The sequence below is a fragment of the Lissotriton vulgaris genome, chromosome 4_1 (assembly GCF_964263255.1).
Source record: "Lissotriton vulgaris chromosome 4_1, aLisVul1.2, whole genome shotgun sequence".
NCBI classification, from domain to species: Eukaryota; Metazoa; Chordata; class Amphibia; order Caudata; family Salamandridae; genus Lissotriton; species Lissotriton vulgaris.
The window spans coordinates 61262167-61280810 of NC_141691.1; positions in this window are offsets into that span (position 1 = coordinate 61262167).

The window sequence follows — 18644 nt, forward strand, 5'->3', positions numbered from 1 at the left end:
ACTGACTTTGTGGAGTCAGCGATGTCAAGCACGACCACATAACCCAGTTGGAGCTATTGTTTTCTAAAAGCTATACTTGATTTAATCTTTGAGAATTCATATCTTGACATGCTTGTGTATTTTGCATTTTTTTCGTTTTGGTCTTATTTTGCTCAAATAAACATTGGCTATTTTTCTGCCCTTAGGGCATGTGTGTGTGCAATATATGTGCACAGATCAATTTCAGGGGTGCAACAGGGTGTCATTCTGACACCCTTGTACCCTTGAAATTGCATGAGCAATTTGCGAGTACATACTGGTACTCGCAAATTGCTCATGCAATCTCCAATTCATTCCTATTGGCCTGGAGGCCCATAGGAATGAATGGGACAGCATTCCTTAATTGCGACTAGCAATTTGTGAGCAGCAATTAAGGAATGTGTAGGAATCGCTATTTTTATAGCGATTCCTACATGCATAGTCTTCTGCGATTCCTAAATAGCGATTCCTTAAAAATCGCTATTTAGGAATCGCAATTCCTTCTGTTGATAGATGTGGCAGATGATTAATAGGATAGACAGAATTGAAGTGCTAATTTTGCAAAACACAGCCATAAGCCCATCCAGTCCCTTGGATAGGAGAACATTAGAAATAGCAAGTCACATTTCCTCCTTTGCTAGTGGCTCATTCAGCAAATGTTTGCCGGCTGCCAATATTTTGGGTAGCTGGGACTCATCAAGGTACATTTGCCTTTTTCACATAAACATAAGCCTACTCATATTTCAGTTCAGTAATATAGATTTTTGTTGGGTGCACCGTCAGTAGTTTTGCCATTACTCTGCCCGACCAACTAAGAAAACCATTGGTCGAGTTTGGCCAGTAAGTAGTTTGCTCTGTCTGTTGCCAGAGTCCTAATATGCCATTTTAGCATTTTAATCTTCCGATTTATCTTCTGGGATTGTGTGTGTTGCATGGATTCTGCTCAGACACAGAACTGTGCACAGAGACCCAGGACTTCAGTGAATTGTGGTGGACCAAAAAGCATCAGTGTCACATTAGCTCTTTGTCCTATAGCAAAGGAACCAATGATTAGACATCCCAGAACATGCGACTTAGGTTACTCAGGAATGGTGGGAATCAAGAACACTCTTAGTTTGTTATTCTCATACCAGTCCACAACAGGAGTAAAAAGAGACACAAGAAAGTTTAAAATATTTATTTTAACGATGTGCTCTAAGATGCAGTATTTTTGCTAACACGAGCGGACATATGATTAGAAATAATATGATCAGCATTGTGACAATTCCATAAAACACAAAAGGAGAAATCATATTATAATGATAATGGAAACAGGTTTTATAATGCCTAGTATTCCACCCTCCCTAGCTAGGCACTATGGGGCATATTATCAAGGGCATTATCGCCGCTTTAGCAGGACTTTTTCCCGCTAAAGCGGCGATAATTTTATCGCCCTATTAGCAAGCTGTCGCTAACAGCAGTTAGCAACAGCTCCTAGGCGATAGCTACAGGTTTGGGGCCCGCTTTGCATGTCAGCGATATTTATCGCTAATGGCATGCAAAGTGGGCGTACCCAACCTGTTAGCAACTGAAAACAGTCGCTAACACAGCTATCGCCTATTAGCAATGCAGGCAAAGCGATTAAAATATTCGCGCTAAGCGCGAATATCGCCATAACCTAACGCCTGCTCACACCACTTCTTAACCTGTATATCCAATGGGAGGTGGATATTCAGGTTAAGACTCTATTGGCGATGATGCCTGAATATCCATGCATTTCCAGCGATATTCACAAATTGAGCCACTATCGCCGGATATTTTATCGCATTTGAGATAAACGTTGCTAATAGCACATTATCTCTGCGATAATACCCGTCGATAAAAAAAAATGCGCTAAGCACATCTAGCGATAATTATCGCAATTTATGTTATGTTATGTTATGTTAAGTGTTGCTTGTAAAGCGCACTGACACCGAAGCTTCCTGGCGCTGGTAGACAGAACAGAGTGAGGAGGAGGTAGAGGTAACAGAATCTACGTGGGGGTAGGGAAAAGATAAGTTTTTAGCATTTTCCTAAAGTTGAGAAAAGAAGAGCAGGATTTGATAGAAAGAGGGACGGTGTTCCAGAGTCTAGGGGCCAACTGGGAGAACCGGCGTCCGCCGAATCTCTTAGTTTTGCCCCTGGGGATGATCAACAAGTCAAGCTGGGCGGATCGAAGATGGCGTGTAGGACAGTAAGGGTGGATGGTGGATTTCAGGAAAGCAGGGGAAGGGCCGTGAAGTGCCTTGAAGGTAAGACAAGCCACCTTGAAGGCAGCCCTTCGCTCGACCGGGAGCCAGTGCAAATTCACAAGCAAAGGTTTAGCTGATTGCCATCTGGGTATTCCATGGATCAAGCGGGCAGCCTGGTTCTGGACGATTTGGAGGCGTTGAGTCAGGTATTGTGGTAGACCGTGATAGATGGCGTTGGAAAAATCCAGACGGGAAAGTACCAGTGAGATAACAGTTTGGGTGAGTGCTGCCGGGGGAAGAAAGTGGCGGATTTTGCGGATCCTCCGAAGTTGAAACATACAGGAGGAAACCACCGCTCCCACCTGAGCCCTGAGAGAAAGCTCGGTGTCAATGATGACACCTAGACTTTTTACATATTGCTAATATGCCCCTATATTTTATAAACGAAAGAAGGTCTCTTAGGCTTGAATAGGGGAACCCATACCTCTAAGATCAGCAGGAGTGAATCACATCAGGATCTGCAACAGCTCTTTCTCTCTGGGAATCGGATTTTCTCTGAGTGCCTGAAAACATGCCTACAGTGCAATATTAAAGGAGCCAACATTTTATTTGGCTGCAGCTGCATTTATGTTATGTCTAAAACGTGAAGCGATCAGCCCGAACAACAGCTACCTTGTTATGATAACCTTGGAGGCTTTAGCCCTCACTGTGCAAACCAGGGTCGCGATGTAAGTCTAGGGATGCCAACAACAAGCTATTCTCATGTGAAGTAAATCACGCAGCATAACTTACAACAACAGCTATATGCAGTGTTGTGTGCAAAAGCAGCAAAAGGTAAAATGGCATTCAAACTTCTAATAAGCCGGGGGCGTGGCTTCGCGAGCGGCGATGGCGGTTGCAGCTTGCTAGAGCTCCCGCCGGCCCGCTATTAATCCGGCAGTTTATCCTGGTCCCCGAGCCCAAGCTTCACAACCCATGCAGGGCAGACATTGCTGACGGTGCCAGGGATCCTCCGGTGCAGTCGGCGGAGCCCCCGAGTGGTCGGGCGCGACTGGACAGCGGTGTGAGGAGTGCGGCCTGGCGTGCTGAGGAGAAGCCGGGGCCTCGATTTTGGCGCCCCCCGGCCGGAGGGCTCTGTGTGGGTCGGCTGGCCCGTCGATTGCCGTGGACTTTGTCTGCCCTGAGGGCCGAGAGGCGGCTGGCGATTCTCCCCCAGGAACCCCGCTGGGGGTGTGGAGGTCCGTAGGGCTGCGTGCCCGACTGGCCGGACGTTGCGGCCCTGTGGACCAGGTACAGCCGGGGCCTCGAGTTTCGTGGTCCCCGCTGCGGGGGTCATCATCCGCCTCTGCCACAGCTGGGCCTCGGCGGAACCTGGGGGAACAACATTGATTGGAGGGGGCCCCGGCTCGGAGTGCGGGATCTTCTCTGCTGATCATCCACAAGCAGAGGTCCCGAAAGTGGCTGGACGGTGGCCTGCAGACCGGACCATTGAGGAGAAGCCGGGGCCTCGATTTTGGCGCCCCCCCGGCCGGAGGGCCTTTGTGTGGGTCGGCTGGCCCGTCGATCGCCGTGGACCTTGTCTGCCCTGAGGGCCAAGGGGCGGCTGGCGATTCTCCCCCAGGAACCCCGCTGGGGGTGTGGAGATCCGTAGTGCTGCGAGCCCGTCTGGCCGGACGTTGCGGCCCTGTGGACTAGGTGCAGCCGGGGCCTCGAGTTTCGTGGTCCCCGCTGCGGGGGTCACCATCCGCCTCTGCCACAGCTGGGCCTCGGTGGAGCCTGGGGGAACAACATCGATTGGAGGGGGCCCCGGCTCAGAGTGCGGGATCTCCTCTGCTGATCATCCACAGGCAGAGGTCCCGAAGGTGGCTAGATGGTGGCCTGCGGACCAGACCATTGCCGGCATTACCGCATGACTGGCAGCGAACTGTGAGTACCTCCCATGGGTCCCTGAATACTGCAGGAGTGGCGGCTGGTTCTGGGAAGCGGGAGACCGGTGTTGCTGAGCCCGCGGCACACGGCGGAACGGCACGGATCGGCCAACAGAGTGTGGGACGCGCTGACCATCGGAGACGGGGGTGTAGGCCCCGGGGCCTGCCTTGACCTGACCCGAGTGTGGGGCCGGACCAGGGGTATGACCATCTGACCCTCACAGTGGGAAGGGAGCTGCTGTGTGGGCCCCCCTGTTGGACTTAGCAGACGTGATCGAAGAACCTACACTGCCATATCTGCCTACACTGTCGGTGGTCCAAGTACAATCCACAGCCATGACCAGAGGAGGCGGCGGCCTCACCAAACAGGCGACCATCGATAAATTCACAGGGCCCAGCGGGGGCCCCGGACCCTCGGGAGGAGGACAACAAGGAGGGGGGCCGGACAATGCAGCACTTATGGCAGCCATCACCCAGTCCAGGGACATGCTAGACGCCAAAATAGGTGCGGTGGGCGCAGATGTCACCCTGTTGCGCCACGACTTGCAGAATGCGGTGGCACGGATTACGGAGGCCGAATCTAGGGTGTCGGTAGTGGAAGAGGACGTGGGCGCCCTGAAGAAGAAAATGGCTGCAATGGAAACTGCGCAACGGGGCCTAGCGCTCCGGGTGGAGGATGCAGAGGGGCGCGCTCGTCGAAACAACCTCCGCTTCATTGGCTTTCCAGAACGATGCGAGAAGGGTAACATGGAACAATTTCTTACGCAGTGGCTGGAGACATGGCTGCCCCCGGGGGTTCTATCTAACTGCTTCGTCATTGAACGCGCGCATCGCGCCTTGACGCAGAGGCCGCCGGAGGGCGAGCGGCCCAGAGCAGTAATTGCTAGACTTTTGAATTATCATGATCGAGACGACATTTTGAAGGAAGCAAGAACCAGGGATGCCATTCTCTACGAGAATCAGAAGATAATGATCTTTCCTGACTATACCAAGCTCGTTCAGCAACAGCGCCACTCCTTCATGGCCGCAAAGGCGAAGCTGCGGGGTCTGAAGCTCCAGTACTCCCTGCTGTACCCGGCTCGCCTGAGGGTGATTTTCCAATCGCAGACACTATTCTTTGACACTACGGAGGACCTCTTTAAATGGACCGACGAAACAGTGAGAATCAGGCCGAACACTCAGCCGGGACTGAACCTGGGCTCTCCGAGGGGATCGTCGCAGGAATGGAGGGATCAGACGGCCAAGAGCAGGAGAAATCGGAGGTCCAAATCACGAAAGCGGTCAGTCTCCGTCAATGGCACGCAAGACAGCGGCAGAACTGAGGACTCGGATCATTCTGGAACAGATAACTGAAGACCATGAAACTCTGTGCTTCTCGTTTGGTGTTATAGGTCCTCAGGGACTGTTGAGTTGGGGACGGGGGGGCTCGGGAATGTGTGGGCGGGGGGTCTGTGGCTATTTTGGGGGTTGGGGGTGAGGGGGGAGAGCGGGTGTTGCTCTTCCTGCTGTTTTGGGGTACTGGGATTGGTGGGGGGGAATGCACGTGTCGTTTGCAATGGCGTTGATATCAGTGCGCGGTGGGTGGCATTGGAGCAGAGGGCCTGTTTGGTGGGTCCAGCTTGATTATGGCTGAAATGAATCATAGACTCCCCGAGGAGTCCTTACGAGTGATCACGTGGAATGTCAGGGGGATGCTAGACAAGATTAAACGTGGGGCAATATTGCGCTGGGGGAAAAGAGAGGTCGCAGATGTGCTCTTGCTCCAAGAAACCCACATGATGGGCTCGAAAGTACTAGGTCTGCAGAGGTTTGGCTATCAACAGGTTTTTCACGCCGGATTTTCCAGGGGGTCCAGAGGGGTGGCTATCTTGATTCATCGCAGGGTGGCCTACGTCCATGAGAAGCAGTGGGTGGACCCACAGGGTCGCTATATCTTTGTTAAGGGCATGGTGGGCACTGAGCCGGTGGTCTTTGGAAGTGTCTACGCCCCCCCCCCTGCAGTGGGCCCTGGCCGAGAAGCTGTTCACGGTGTGGGAGGACATCCCAGACTCCTAAGCAGTGGTTGGGGGTGATTGGAATGAGGTGATGGAGGTATGTATGGATCATATATTATCACAACAGAGAACACCTGGGGGTCAAACATAAGGGGTGGATCATAAAGCCAAATGCAACACAAAAGACACCAGTGAGTGAGCTTCGATAGTGAAATGCAGGCCAGGTTAAGGCTCAAGAGCAAATGGAGAAATAGTTCCCATCAGAAGCCACTCTGTACCGCCCTTATTCTCATCATCTGGGTTCTCCTTGCCCAGGAGACTGAACGGCCGGTCAGATGTTACCGTGGCCGATATGTGCGAGATAAGGGAAGTGAATGAAGTACAAAAAGTTAAGGTGGCTACTGTAGAGGCAGTGTTGTGGTAGGAAAAGTGTTAAGTGAAGGGAGAGAAACTAAAATTAGGTGATCGGGTGGACAAACAACATTTATTAGTGTCTCCCAATCCCTAAAGTTTAAAAAGCAAGTGTAAGTGCGGGTTCCAAATAATCACCGTACTATATGATGGTCAACATGTTTCTGCATTATTATGAACAAAGTTTCAAATGCATTCGTCAGGACCGAAACTATAAAACACTGCTGCTTAGATTTAGTGAAATTAAAACCAATATCACCTGATCTTCAGGTACAAACTCAACCGAATACCAAATCTTGTGGTTGAGAGGCTTCACCCCACCTGGCCACAGCGCAGGTATGAGGAGCACCGCTCTAATCCGTCGATGTCTCCAGGCAGTCAGCTGTACTGCTTGGAGACATCGACGGATTAGAGCGGTGCTCCTCATACCTGCGCTGTGGCCAGGTGGGGTGAAGCCTCTCAACCACAAGATTTGGTATTCGGTTGAGTTTGTACCTGAAGATCAGGTGATATTGGTTTTAATTTCACTAAATCTAAGCAGCAGTGTTTTATAGTTTCGGTCCTGACGAATGCATTTGAAACTTTGTTCATAATAATGCAGAAACATGTTGACCATCATATAGTACGGTGATTATTTGGAACCCGCACTTACACTTGCTTTTTAAACTTTAGGGATTGGGAGACACTAATAAATGTTGTTTGTCCACCCGATCACCTAATTTTAGTTTCTCTCCCTTCACTTAACACTTTTCCTACCACAACACTGCCTCTACAGTAGCCACCTTAACTTTTTGTACTTCATTCACTTCCCTTATCTCGCACATATCGGCCACGGTAACATCTGACCGGCCGTTCAGTCTCCTGGGCAAGGAGAACCCAGATGATGAGAATAAGGGCGGTACAGAGTGGCTTCTGATGGGAACTATTTCTCCATTTGCTCTTGAGCCTTAACCTGGCCTGCATTTCACTATCGAAGCTCACTCACTGGTGTCTTTTGTGTTGCATTTGGCTTTATGATCCACCCCTTATGTTTGACCCCCAGGTGTTCTCTGTTGTGATAATATTGTATTTTTTGGGGCATACACCTGGTTGGTCGGTAAATTCGCCCTTCGACCCTACTCCCACTGTTTGTTGTGAATGGTATGTATGGATCGCCAGAGGCGCCAGGAAGTGGTTGGGATCCCTCCTACCCGACTGCATGCTATGATTGAGGGAATGAGCTAGATGAATACGTGGCGACATATGCACCCTACTGCACGCAAGTATACGTATGTGTCGGCAGTGCATGGCTCCTTTTCAAGACTGGACTATGTGTTTGTGCCCAGAGTGTTCCTGTGCAGGGTAAAGGACGCAGAGATCTTACAGAGGGGACTGTCCGATCACTCCCCGGTGTCGGTTAGGGTGGAACTCCTTAGAAAACGTCAGCCATTCAGATGGCGGATGTCCTCGTGGCATCTCCAGCAGCCTGCCTATGTCCAACATCTGCGGGAGGCGATAGACCACTATTGGCGAGACAACCTGGTAGGCGATATAGACGCAGGGGTGGTGTGGGAGGCTATGAAGCCCACTACACGGGGGGTGGACATCGCGTGGTGTACTGCGGCCCGTCGTAGGCGTCGGGAGACGATCACGGCGGCGGCCACTCTGGTAGAAACCTTAGAGCAGCAGAGCCGGGGAGGAGGCGATGAAGTTGGGATACGGTTGCTTCTCCAGGCACAGCAATCCTATGCGTCTGTCTTAATAGATGAGGCCAAACAGGCGTGGCTGGCCACGCGGAGTAGAATATACCAGTGGGGGGATAAGTCGTGTACGATGCTCCACAGACTCTGTCAACACAACCTCCAACCTATCACGTTGCCGGGTCTTACTGCAGACAACGGAGTGGTCCTTACTGACCCGAACGAGTTGGCAGCTAGTTTTGCCAGCTACTTCACGACCCAATACACCCCGTGCGACCGTCTATTGGCTGACGAAGTGGCTAAGTTCATTGATGACTTGCCGCCGAAAGCGGTGTCGGATGAGACTAGGAAGGCTCTTGATGTTCCCCTTACAGCAGAGGAGCTGGGGGAGGCCCTGGGACAACTTAATGCCGGGAAGGCCCCTGGCCCGAGTGGCTACCCATGCGAGTTCTATAAGAAATTCCATGTACAACTGGGATCCCATTATCGCCGTGCACTTGAGACGGCGCGTACGCTGGGCAAGTTGCCCCCGGAATGGCGCCATGCCGAAGTCGTGGTTTTTCAGAAACCAGGTACACCCCCAGACAGGCATGACTCGTATCGTCCCATCTCTTTACTCAATATAGAGGCCAAAATTCTAGCCCTGGCGAATCGGTTACTCCCGCATATAACAGACCTGGTTCATCCGGACCAGGCCGGATTCATGCCTCACAGGGCAACGCGACATAACATCCGACGCGCGCAGGCCGCGGTGGACGCCATGGGGGCCACAGGAGAACAGGCGGCTCTGTTATTAGCTGATATAAACAAAGCCTTTGACTCGGTTAGTTGGACGTACCTCTTTGCACTCCTGTCCCGTCTCAATTTGGGCCCGGTCTTCCTGTCATATGTCAAGTTACTGTATACCGACATTACGGCCTCGGTGCGGGTCGCGGGGGCGGTGTCGGAGACGTTTCATATTGGACGCGGGACTCGACAGGGGTGTCCACTTTCTCCTTACCTGTTCGCTCTGGCCATGGAGCCTCTGGCCACCTGGGTGCGCATAGATGCGCAGATGCGGGGCTTTGTGTGGACCGACAACCTCTCGGATAGAATCGCACTATATGCAGATGATGTCCTCTTCTTCCTTACCGATTTGCAGCGCTCGGGGCCGCGAATGCTGGAAATTATGCGAATCTTCGGGGAGGTCTCGGGCCTATACCTGAACCTGCGCAAGTCCACCCTATGGGTACTGGGAGATGGAACCGTGACGGATCCCTGGACATCGGGACTGCAGGTGTCTACCAGCGGTCTGAAATATCTCGGGGTGTTCCTGTCGGAATTGGTGCACACTACCTGGGAACGCAACATAGTGCCTGTTTGGGAGCGGGTTCAGGCGGATGTGAAAACATGGTCTCGGATGCCCCTCTCTATATTTGGCAGATCTGCAATTTTCAAAATGGTAGCGCTCCCGCGCCTCTTGTATCAATTGCAGAATCATCCCTACCCTATCGCACCCCAGTGATTTCGACAGGTCAACTCGGTCTTGGGCCGCTTCCTGTGGGCTGGGGGGGCTGCCAGGGTAGCGCTGCGTACGTGCTTCTTATCCACATATTGTGGAGGCTTAGCCACCTCGGATCTGCTATCCTATTACCAGGTCGCTCACCTACTAATCCTGAACGAATGGTGGTATGGAGACAGTGGGGATCCGGCTTATGCCCTAGAACGCACATTGATGGGCGACAATACGCTCCATACGATCCTCTACTCAGCAAGGCTGCGCCGGACGTTGCCAAGGGTCACAAGACTCGTCTTTGCTGTGTGGCGGCAGGCTTTACGTCGCATGGGCTGGTGGGGAAGACTGACCGCGGAAACGCCGCTGTGGCGTAATGGCCTACTCCCCGAACTTTCCACGTTATCGGGATTCGATGGCTGGGACACGATCGGGATCTCGCAGCTGGGACATGTAATGTCCGGGACGACGCTCAAATCATTCCAAGAGCTCAGTACGGAGTTCAATATGCCCCAGTCCCAGTTTTTTCGTTATCTGCAATTTCGACACGCACTGACACCCAGCATTGCCAACCTAGATTCGCTTCCAGAATTTAGTCCGATTGAGGCGAAGGTCTTTATGGGCGACCTTGGAGATAAGAAAGTCTCCCGTATTTACCAAACGATGGTTACTCACTGTTCCTCTACCCTTCTTCCCCTGAGGACGGCCTGGGAAGCAGACATTGGTCCTCTGGATGAGGATGATTGGAGGGAGGCCCTGGAATCCCCGCGGGGGACGGCCATTGCAATGCGGTTTAGACTGATCCAATTCAAAATTCTACATAGGGCCTACTATACCCGTGAGCGTCTGTGGAAGGCAGGATTGATTGGGTCACCGGAATGTTTGCGCTGTGGGGCTGCGGTGGGCACATTGCTTCATACAGTATGGTCGTGCCCTAGACTAGTTGGTTTCTGGAGGGGTGTTTGGAGCTGCCTGTCTGAGGTGCTGGGTTGGGATCTTCTCGTACTCATCGTCTAGGTCTACTCCACATCCTGGAGGGGGTTGGTGGGAACATATATAAACGTCATCTGTTGTTACTGGGGCTGGTGGTTGCCAAAAGGGACCTGGCCCGAGCTTGGAAGGATGAGAGGGCCCCCCCCCCCTGAGTGCATGGAGAGCCGGACTGGACTTTTGTATGGGTCTAGAGCGACCAATATTTGAAGCACGAGGGTGCCCCCGCAAGCACTTTAAGGTGTGGAAGAGATGGGCGGGCTATAGGGGGTTGACACTGGACCCCCCAGCGGAACCTGAGGAAGATCTTTAGGTGTATGATGTATAGCGAACCGATAAACTACGTTACGATTGCCATACCACGACCAAGCACTAAAGCTATCTGTACACACGTGCACGGGGTTAGGGAGGGACACCGGGGGGGTAGTGGGGGAGTTGGGTAGGTGGGGTTGGGAGGGATAGGGGCGGGTGTAGAAGTTTCCTTTCATTTGTGCTTTCTCTCGTTTTTGATTGGACTCTGGTCCTGTGCTGTAACTGTACCATGATGCTTGGTGGTGTTCTCCTGACTGTGGGGAGCCACACTTATTACTTTGCCCAATCCTATCAATAAAATTTGTTGTGAAAAAAACTTCTAATAAGCCTATGCTAACAAAGCAATGTGCGCAAATAAGTCCCAGCCCTCACTATACCCTCCCTTGATCGGAACACGTACAAACGGGGCAAAACAGGAATGCAGAGTTCAAGTTTGAGAGACACAATCAAGTGCAAAAATTGCCAAAATGGAAAATTGGGAGTGAATTCCGAATTATCTAACCACATATAATTTAAAATCCAAGTTGGGGCAGTTCAGTTTTCAAACGCAAAAAATGTGTGGAGAGAAAAAAAATAATGAAAAAACTCAACTCCAGTAATCCAACAGTGTATAGGCACAGTACGCTGCAACTGCCACTAATAGGAAGTCATTAATTTCATCCGAAAACATTTTAGCCATCCAATTCAGTAATGGAAAGGAACTAACATGTTCTTCAATAGCCGGAGCCCTAGCACCATCAGAGGACAACTCCGGTATTCTTCAATATAACTGCGTGCCAGAAAGTCATGTGCCGCTGCACAGATATTCCAATTACCTAGGACTTCATGCTTTGCTGCAAAGGCCATAATCCTGATGCCAGAACAGTGCAGTTCATGAGCAACTAAGGGGCTCATCAGCTGATCATAATCCGGGTTAGGAAACACCGTATTGTAGAGACACAAATCCAGAGCCCATTCAAAACAGCAATCCAGGCAATGGAAGACAGTCTGCACGCATGTAAAGTAGGAGAATCGAAACGATAAGTTGCACTCAATGTAGCCAAACGCAGCGTTCCATAGTATTCAAGCATCCGGTAGCGAAACAGCAGAAGCCGGGGAAGATTGATGTGTGACACGGGTTGTGCAGCCATTTTTAAGCAGGCAAATTAACAGCAGCACACCAGCAGCCAGGGCAAAAATTAACAGGAAACCGGCAAAGAGGCTGGAAAAAAATTAGAATGAAAAAATGCCGGGATCACACCAAATATAGTTTGGAATGAAGTCACAAGGTCAGAACTTACTACTGTAAAAAAGTGCACCAAGCCCGGGGTCGACGAGCTCCAAAATGCAGGGGGAGATCAGTATTCAGAAGGGCATGTACCTCTGTACGAGTGTTAGCCACGTTAAGGATAATTGTTTCACTTGCAGATGTAAGGGCGACTTCTTTTTGAGACAAAAGAGCCCTTATTCGACTCATCTTGTTGAACCCTGCTTTCAAGGTGAAATGGAAGGCCAGACTGAAACATCGAGCTTCCCATGCGGAGGAGAAAATAGCACATTTTTATAACGGACTACATGTTCGGAGACAGTCACTATGTACGGAATCCCTGCCAGCATCCCACAGCAATCTTTATTATTTAAAAGTAAGTAACTACAGTTTGCTAACAACCTGAAAGTCGGTGTAATAGCTGGGGCGGGTGTACCTTTTAAAATACAGGCCAAATTTGGTGCCTCTGAATTACAAGAGCCGTGCAATTGTATATTCCGACAGACTAATGAGTGATCGGGTGTTGAAGTGCAATCTTCACCTTTTAAATTCATTTCCTTCCCTCAAGCACCTATAGGTAAAGGGTAGATACCAAACTTCATGGAGATATGCGCTACCTAATGGTTCATATCTGCCTATGGCATAATGCTTCATGCAGGCTTCAAATTTAAACAGTGGAAAAGGTAGCGTTATTAACCCATGAATAAGCCAAACGGCAGAATTTTTCTCGGCCACAGAAAACTGTAAAGGTTCTAACTTTTCAGTATGCAATATTGAAAATGTAGCATCTTTCATTGACATAAATTGTTGTTTAACAGTCAAATTAAATAGTAAAAATAGTGAAGAAGTGTTCATGTAGTCCTAAGGCACTTTCCCAGCCTTCAATGTTTGTAAAGTCCATGCAAACTGCATAATAGAATGCAATTGATTTTGACCATGGTACAAAACTGAGACATCATCTTGCACAATAACAACAACAGATGAAACAATTTTGTCTAATGTGTAAATTCGGGAAGAAAGTGTGTTAATGCTATTATCTACAACTGCAAGCCCTTTTTTTCTAAATTAGCTTGGTCTATAGCTCTTAACCTAGAAACAGCCTCAACTTGAGACAGTTTCCAGACTTCGTTGTAAATAGCATATATCCATCTTTTGGATCTGCCTGTTGCAGGGCCTTTCACAAAGTCATTCAAATCAACATTGTCAGTCAATTTAGTTTAACTGACTCTAAATTGGAGTGTTTAAGCCAGTTCTGACATAGCTTGCCTACAGAATAGGTAGTAACAGAAAGGTCACTCTCAAAACGGGGACCCACCCTAACCTGTGAATAGCCAAGGGCAAAAACCCACAAAACAATGCTGGCATGAATCTGCACTTTTTTGCCATAACAACTAACCTTGGGGATCCAAACTGGAAATGTTAAAGGACGAATTTAGTAACAGAGACTGTAAATCACTAAGGGGCTCACTGGTGTGATTGTACCAGGTGGGGTATTCTCCCAAATCAGTAAGAGAAGGAGCATTTAATTTTTTAGATGTAGCCAATCCAAAGCAGGTGGTTTGTGAAATAGTCGAATTCAGAAATAACATATGGTTCGGGATGAGACATGCACAATGCAAAGCCTCAGTGCCTTGCACTTGCCAACTTTTAGAACCGCAAACAGATTTAAGATCAATAGTATCTTTTCACAGCTCATAGCCCCCTATTGCCAATTGGTCGATAAAGGACTTCAAATATAATAATTTAGTGTGGGTAAGTCTAACTTTGGAAGAGGACTTCTCAGTCATCTTAAAATAAAACACGTCAGGAGTTGATAGATTAAAATCAGTAAAATAAGTAAACTTTTTTCAAAAGCGTTTTCGAGTTGCCTTCTAAAGGGGCTGTTCCCATTGTGTATAATTAACCACATTTCTAAATGTATTTGCCTTATGCAGAAAGTGATTGCTATAATGTTGGTAGCAAAATAAGTCAGCACAATTTGCGGAATCTAAGTACAAATCTTCAGCATCAAAGGCAGCATACTATTTCAAATCAGAAAACAAAACCTCTGCGGCTTGGACATCCCAATCGTCAGAGCGAAAATTTTATTTAACCACATCCCCCATTGAAACACGAAGTACATTAGGGACATTAATAACTTCTGTGGGTCCATGTATCTGAAATTTAACAGCATCCTACACAATCCCATCTAAGACAGGCCAAGCAGTGATATTCACAAAAGTCTGGTCTCTCTTCATGATGTGTGAGGAGGAGTGGGGTGCTAAAGTTCCATCAATCATTCTAATTGTAGATCTTTCTTTAACATAGTGCCCATTAACAAGACGGAAAAAATACACCACAAATCCAATTGACATGAATAAAAAAATTGAAAAAAGCACCAGCCAAATGTACGTCCAAGGGGGAATCAAATTTGTTTTTTAAACCAAACAGCAAAAATCGAAACTTTTGAAGGGGACTTCGATGTGTTAGAGTCAGTGTCAAATGAAAAACGTGACTGAGTAGCCAAACATGTCTGCAAATTGGGCATCGATAGATCTGTGGGATAAGTATACACAGTTTCATCAAGTGGGTCACCAGCTGGTGGATTCAATAAAGGATTTGTAACTAGGTATCACAATAGCAGCATCAGGCCTGGTGGTGTGTGCCGGAGCAAAAACAGAATTTCTCAGCATTTCAGGACAAGAGACTTCAGGTGTCATACTAAGAAGAATTGGCCACTCTGTGTAGTTTGACATGGTCAATGGAGATGTACCTGTTCTCTTTGAGACCAGGAAGTGGAGGTAAAATGACTGTTCTAGTACCCTGCACGCCAAGCACAGGAACTGGAGCGCGATATGAAGGGCCAAACTCCTTCTTGTTCTCGACCTTCTCTCGGACCAATTCACTTACTCAGGGTAGCCAGCCAACTACCGGTATCTGAAGTGCAGCATCAGTTGTGGAGGGCAAGTGTTCCTTTTCAAGACTGTCTCAATGCTTTAGTAGATTCTGTAAAACATTACAATGTTCATCTACGTCAAAGGGTGCAGCAGACGCCGCCTGGTCTAGACCCTCAAGGTCCAGAACAAACATTTTGATGCCAAAGAGCATTTCGTATGGGGTCGGCCCACCCAGAGACCTTCTAGAGAGATTATTAAGTGCACGCTGAACGCTATTGAGGTGGGCTAGAAAGTTCTGGCCTGTACCACAACACTACTGCCCTCAGGCCTGTATGGAGACCAAAATTTGACTTGGACCCCTAATGAACGCATGGCATCCTTGTACGCCTTAGAGGCAAACGCTGCACCCTGGTCCGAGTGGAAGGTACCACATGCAAAAATTCCCATAAAGACGCGCAAATCTCCTACGACAGTTCGAGATTCGGCACTTCTTTGGGGCCACACCGACACAAAGCGCGTGCAAGAATCAACTGCAACTAAGATGTACTTATACGCAGTATCAGAGGAAAAAGGACCGCAGGGATCTAAATAAACGCATCCAAGCAGTTTATTAGATATGTACAACTGTGTCTGGGGCGGGCATGCAGGAGTTGAAGGTTTAATCGGCTGGCAAATGTCACAATTGATACTTGTATAGCGCACTACTCACCCGCAAGGGTCTCAAGGCGCTTGTAGGAATACCGCTGTGGAACTCATCCTGGCTTTCCCTGTGAGGCGTCCACTCCTGGGCACCCCTAGGGTGAAGTCCAGACATCCTTAGCGTTGTGGGGGCCGTTGTGGAGATTAAGCCAGCTATTGCCCAGAGTTGCAGAGTGGGACTCCATGATTAGAATAGACACAGAGGCGAGTATTATCAGGTCAGTGGAATTTTGAGCCCAAGACCCTCCAAGGCGGGGAATTGAACCCCGGTCCCGGGCTAGAACTCTGCATCAGGGTCTGCCGCTATAACCATTGAGCCACACTTCTCCTCCAATGAAGGACGTAATCACACGTCTGTTTGTATAATCCGCTCCACCAGTAACGCTGTTGTAAAAGAGATACAGTTGCAGAGACGCCGGCATGAGCACAGGCCATACCTTCGTGAGCGGCTGGCTGTTATCAGAGAGGACCTGCGGTCCGCATTTGGAATCAATCTATCACCAACGTCGTTAATTCTCACATAGGGAACTTTATCAGGACTTAAATGATAAGTGTACTTGGAAGGGAAACCCCTGGGGTAATTACTTCTCTTCTCTGTAGCAGCAACAGCTGCCAAGATGTAATTATCAATCTTACTTTTGGAACGTGTAACTGCTGCAACTACATATGTCGCTACTGCGGTCTTTGCTGCTTCATCAGCAAGACTATTGCCAACAGTGTGTACTCCGACGCGCTGATGACCAAGAGTATGAATTATAAACACGAGTGGCAGTCGTTCTTTAAGCTAAGCCACTCGAACCCAGAGCATTTGGTGTTTGATTATGCTACCTTTGGAATCACGATATTCATTTTGAGTCCCAAAAAACACAGTAGTAAGAGTCACTTACGATAAGAGTAGTCACATCAGGATCAGCATACTCAAATGCAAGCACCAGAGCACAGAGCTCTGCCAATTGGGCGGTACAGTCCTCTAATGTCTGTGTATGCACAACATCGGACTTAAATTCACCATGGTACCAACCACTATTGCGCAGGCCGAAGAATACTCATGCTTTGAAACCGTCGCGGGTTGCGCCGAACCATCAGTGTAAATGATACAATGGAAATCCTCCAGCTGGCGCATGGTCAGAGGAGGGGGATGAACGAATTCATACTGCAAATACTCCTGTGACTGCAAAGAGGAGTCAAAAATGAACGTGACATTTGGAGACGTCAAGGATGTGGCCCATTGTATCCACTGTGGGTGCAAAGCTTTCGAATTAGGTACACTGGCCTTCGTCACTGCCTCCAAAGCAGGATATGGTGTTACAACCAATATGCGTTTTCCCTGAGACAGTGCACATTCTTTCAGAATCGCCATCTGCACTGCCGTTAAAACTTTCTCCATAGTGGAAAACCGCATTTCAGCCTAAGTGTACAAGTGTGACTTGTTAGCGATAGGGACTGTGTCACCCGCATTTAAAGTCAGGTACATGAAACTCGCCGCCCCAGGTACGATTCTTATTACCAGGTTGGTATGGTTATCACGAGTCAGTAGGAATTAAGGGATAGATGTAGGTAGCCCAATACCGGCCGGTAACGGCCGAAATTACAGAATTTCGGTCGTTAGCGACCGGTATTGGGCTTTTCAGATGTAGGTGGCCAAATTTACAGATTCGGTAATTTACCGAATCGGTAATTTAAGGAATCTGTAAATTACAGAATTCTTAACATACCGATTCGGCAAATTACCGAATCTGTAATGTAGAGAGCACTCAAGTGAGTGCATTCCTCAGTTAAGGATTCGTTATTTATACCAACTACAAGTTGGTGATAAATAACGAAAACCTTCGAAAAAGCAATTTTTAGCTTTTCCAACAGTGCGATGTGGCAGACATACATGCCCTTAGGGCATGTATGTGTGCCACATGTGCACCCATGCACTATTCAGGGGTGCAACAGGGTGTCAATGTGCCACCTTGTCACCATAGGAATGAATGGGAATTACCAATTCAGTAAATACCGAATTGGTAAATACCGAATTTTAACGATTAGGTAAAATTTACCTACATATTATTTACCTATTCTTAAATCCCGAATCAGTAAAATTCGGTATTTAAGAATCGGTAAATAGTATTTACCTACATCTGGCCCTTAGATTCTAAAAGATCAGCCTGCAAAGATTGCAAGAAGGCTAAATGTGAAGGCAGCCAGCAAGATTTGGTGAAAGTAGGTTGTACCAAAGCGTAAAGAGGCTTGATACACTGGGCATACTCGGGAATGTAAGTACGCCCGAAGTTTAAAAAACCCAGCAAAGATTGTAGTTTTTCAGAGTTGTAGGAGCGCGCAACTGTGCGCATTTCTCCGGGATGTGAGGCGCAAAACCTCGACCTTCAATGTTGAGCTCATAGCCCAGGAACTACACTGTGTACTCTGCAATGTGAGACTTTGCACAGTTAAATTTGTAACCGAATTCCGCAAACATACAAATTATGCGGTCAACGCGACACAGATGCGCCCACAATTCATCATCTCTATGAAAAATATCATCAACATACGAGCACGCATCAGGGTCGAGTCTCTCCAAAAGAGAGACAATGCGAGCGGCAAAGAGGCCTGTACTGTTTTTGTAGCCCATCGCCAAACATGTGAACTATTTTTGTTTGCCGCCACAAGTAAATGCTGTCCATTGACTACTAATAGAGGACAAATTATGGCTGAAAAAGCCATTGGATATGTCAAGTGTGCTTTTAAACCGTTTACGCCCAAGACTATCCACAAGGGCTGAACTGTGAGTATTCTGTATCGCG